Genomic DNA, 4,735 nt, shown 5'->3' with positions numbered 1-4,735 from the left:
GGACAGTTTTCTTGGGCCTGCTGAGGTTTGTGACAAAAATACAGGCAAACTTCAGTCTGACAGTTTTGGTATTAAGATTAAATTAAACATTAATGGTTTCCTCTGAAAACATATAAACTAAATCACCTCTTAATGCATTAAAGACAATGAGGTAGGCAAAAAAATAAACATGTGGCTTATTTTTTTTTCTTCTGAAAGTACAGAGTGGTAAAACTGTTGTTGCACTTCCAGGTTTAAACAAAAATTAAACCTTTAAGTGAGGCAGTGCTAACACTGTCACTCAACAAAGTTCTGGCCATTATACAAAATGCATGATTTAGGCAAAACCAGGTACACAGAAAAATGACTGGGTTCTTGGCTACGATCCACCCAGTACCCATCCCCTAAAATCCAAAGAAACAAAATGGGACCCTTTAACCCATCCCACCCTGCCTCCCTAGCCCTATGCACAAAAAAGTTGTCCTAGTAACTGTCTTTCATTTTATAAATATTAACTTCTTAAACCCGCACCTTCTTCTTTGTCCACATATTGTCACATTACAAAAAAAGAAATGTCAACTAAATACATTGTTAATGTTACTATATTAAATCTGCTCCCTGCTTCAGCAAACTGTTCCTTATACCACCACTTTTCACCTCCTTGTGCCCATTGCCAATAAAACCAATGGCATGTTCACTGTCACCACCTTCAGACACCCAGAAGATAATCATTCAGAGATGAGGAATTCTGGAGCTGCAGGAAAGCGTTTGCTTCCCAGTCTGATGCTCAATCCCAAACACTTATAGCACCTGATGGTAGAATCTAAACAATACCAGCTGCATTGCAGCCTTGATTTATCTTTGAGTAAAGAAGAGAACAGGGATAAACTGGTAAAAGAAGAGTAGGAAAGAAGGGAGAGAGAGAACCCAACATGCGAGGTCTGCACGCACAGTGCAGCTCTGAGTTCCAGTTGCAAGGAATTCCAAATTCTCAGGACCTTGAAGACTCTGGAGGCCAGCAATCCTGGATCACACTGCTTCTACCAGCTCAGAAGAGAAGTCCTGCCTAAAGTCATGAAATAAACATGACTGCTGCCACCAGACCGAACAGAGGCAAACAACACCTGACAAAACAAGAGAATAGAACACAGTTACTACAGCCACAGGGTACCTTCCATGGGAGCAGGGCTTCCTGTGGTCCCCAGCCAGGAAACTTAAGCTACCACCACACTCTGCACTGCCGTGTGCCAGAAGTTTATACCCCAAAGGGCCTTTTTCAAAAGAAGCTCTGGGATGATAATTTATTATTTGTAAGAAGTGACAATCTGTAGCTTACTTTATAATAACTAAGGCTTATTAACTAGGTAATTCCTTATACATTGCCATATTGAGAAAACTCAACGGAAAAAAATATGATGTTTCTGAAATTGGGTTATTTCTTTCCACTTCCACTGTTAACACCTTCTAAAAGATAAACATATTTGAAAAATGCAATGAGCGACAGGGAGGGCTCCTCAGCAACCTAATTTCTCTCTTTTTAAAAATTAGGTAAAAAATGTATTAATTCCTTCATATGACTCTACAGGTAAAGTAATATGCTTTATTTTGTGCCTTTTATTAATAATGTTAGGGGACATGATGTCACACATGATAAAAATATTGAAAAGCCTGAAGTTCAAAGAATGTTATAGTTAAGGCTACATTAAATACACTCAGGAAAAAGCATAAGCCAAAAAGCTGACAGAACCCTGGATTAGGTCTGAGTTGTACAGATTTTCAAGTTAACAAATTTGGGAGATACTATATAGGAAAAGACAGTAAACCCCATTCACAAATAAGGTGCAGGACTGCAGGAGACAAGGGGCTGGTGGTGGCATGCTGTTTGCGTTCAGTGTGTGGTTGGGCAGCTGCAGGACCAGCTGTCGAGGAGATGTGTGGCTCTCTTCTTTCTCACGTTGAGTTTGTGAGTTTGATCTGAGAAGTCAGCCTGCAGGCTGGGTGCCAAAATGTTTACTATATCTCAATATGAGGCAAGAGGTGGAAATGTATGTTAAGAGGCAAGTTTCTAAGGCCACAGTGCATTGTCTTAGGTGGTCAGAGATGCCTTCGTCCTACTAGACAGAACGGGGGAAGGCTGGACTTGGTAAAGGTCAGTTCCACCCTCAATGTCCTTCCCACAGCAGGCTGGGATGGCCAGTACCCTGGGCTATCCATCTATCTGCTCCACAACCAGGCTGGTTTGGGAGGGACTCTCCAAGAGAGTAACCTCTAGAGCAGATAGGGATGTTGTGGCCAGTTCTGAAAGAAAAGGGGCTTTGATGCCCTAGTGAGGTGCAGGATTTGTGGTGCTTCTGCACAAAATGACTTCTACTGTTTAGCATTTCTGATATGCAAACCGGGAAGCTACTTCACTACTCAAAAAGCAGACTAACAAGTGTTATCTTTCTGATACACATCAGTGGAGAAGAATCTTTACCTTCCCCAACTGCATGGGTGGTTCCCTCCACGCATAAAAGAATCCCATCCAACTAAATTGGCAGCTTTAAACTTCCCTATCCCCAATCCAAATACAGCCTAGACAGGTCACCTAATAGGGTTTAAAAAAATCCATAAAACTGAATATATGATGATTTCTACAGAGACAAATACTTCCATCCCCTCACAATAAAAAACAAACTCAAATGCACTCCAATCCCAACAAACATACCTAAAAGTGATGTCTAAATGTTCCTTGATGAATATTTTTCAGAATCTATCCAAACTCCAACGAAATTCATCACCAAACTCCATGGAAAATAAATCATTGCTAAAAGACAGCAGCAACTAAAAAGAAGCCATAAGGTTACCATTACCTTGTCATTGCGTTCACATAAGAATTTAGTCTTTGAGTCCCTTTGTGCATAAACACACCGTCCAAGTGGCCAGCTTCCACAGATCAGATCTCTATGGCCTTTTTTCCCCAGCCCATTGTCTGATTGAATCTAATATATGCTTTGGGGAGAAAAAAAAATGCAAATCATTCACAAGGAAACAGCCTTAAAAAGAGGTCCTTATGTCACACCCACCCACCCACCCCACAAACACACACCCCTACCTAAATGGTTAGCATTTGAGGATTTTTATTTTTAAGAAACTTTGTAATTGCCTAGTCTATCCTGGGAAGTGGTAATCTGAATCAATGGTTGAATCTATTAATTTCCCTTAGGCCTTACATGCTCATCTTGAAAAATGACCCACTGAGTTTAGTTTATTAGTGCACATATTTTCATCAACCCAGTCATGAAAGAAAACATGAAGAAGAAATGATGAGTGGACACACATGACTTAATTGCAATAAAACAAAAATAGTTTTGGGATATGAATGTAAACCTCTGAAAACTTCAAACATCAGCCCTTATTCTCAAGTGCAAACCAGAAGACTGTATGAGGCTGTGTGTCTGGCTGTGGCCCTGCCATTCCCAAGAGCAAATCAATTCCCTTTCTGTCTCCCTTTACTTTCCACAAATTGGTCACCAAAAACACCTGTCCTATTTTCTCCAGAACTTTAACCTTAAGTTAAATTAAATGAGAGATTGTTGAGTTTTAAAAAATATAAAATAATTACTTGGAAGACCAAGTAATAGTTATAGACCAATAACAATTTCCATGGTCTGCAATTGACCTTTCCATTATCTATTGCCAACCACTCTACTAAATGACCAAAAGACTTAAATCACAGGTAAAATTAGTATGATAAATATATGCAGTCTTAGAGAAGGCTCCACTTTCACAAACACTGCCTGATTTCTACATACCTACAGATGGGGGCATCTCTCCCCACTGCAGAACCACATCCCTGGTGATCCTTCCACATGTATTCACATAAACCCTCTCATCTTCATAGCACACCAGAAGCTCCATCCCATCTGTGCTGGGGAGGATGACGATCGCACAGGGTTTGATGCTACATTGGATATAGAGAAGAGGAACAAAGTACAGAAAAGCATGTTCATGGCTATTTCCAGCCCTTGTAAAAGTGCTCAGTAAGATTGTTTTGGTGAATGCACTGGCACCATATCCCTGGTGATAAATACAGCAATTAGATAATATTTTGGAACACCCATATGACACACATCCCCAGTCTACCTTTATACTCTACTGACTCATATTTTCTGAGGCCCCTGAGACATATTTAGACAGTGGGCTCCATCTGAGAATCACTCCCACCCCAGGGATGTTCTGGCCTGCCAGCAAGTGCCCCAAATCCATCCCATGTTAGTCAAAGCAGGGGCTAAGAGGTTCTCAGGAGGGCTTCACAGAGCGGGGAGAGAATGGATTTCCACTGGTCTCAGAGCATGGAGCACATCATTTAAATATCCACCCCCACACAAAGGGGAAATGAAGAATCCCTGCTTGTGTTAGTTTGCTACGCGGAGTAAAGAAAAAGGTCCAAACCAAATGAAGCCAGTCAAGCAACCACAGGGCGTGGGTTCTTTCTTATGTGTGCTGGTAGATAAATGTCATAGACTGATCCTGAATCCACATCAACAGCGTGAAACCCAGCACAGGATTCACAGACCACTTCCAACCCCTGGCCTTCCTCCACAGTGAGATCCACCAGTAATGGCTTATGTACCAATTCTCCAAATAACTACAAAGAAGTAACCAAGGAAAAAGCAGTATGATGAAGCTGAACTTATTTCTAGCAGATCAAACTAGAGAAGCTAGACTCAAGGTACTCAGCTATTCAATTACTGAGCCACACTGCCAACAACCA

The 4,735-nt window shown here is 41.1% G+C and overlaps 1 pseudogene; it reads right to left on the bottom strand.

The window, feature by feature from the left end:
• Positions 1 to 563: 563 nt before the first annotated feature.
• LOC103605582 overlaps positions 564 to 4,735 on the bottom strand; it is a 36,172-nt pseudogene continuing 32,000 nt past the window's right edge.

The sequence above is a fragment of the Galeopterus variegatus genome, unplaced genomic scaffold, assembly GCF_000696425.1.
Source record: "Galeopterus variegatus unplaced genomic scaffold, G_variegatus-3.0.2 Scaffold5920, whole genome shotgun sequence".
NCBI classification, from domain to species: domain Eukaryota; kingdom Metazoa; phylum Chordata; class Mammalia; order Dermoptera; family Cynocephalidae; genus Galeopterus; species Galeopterus variegatus.
Note: the sequence above shows the minus strand (reverse complement) of the source record. Positions and strands in the feature narration are given on the sequence as shown.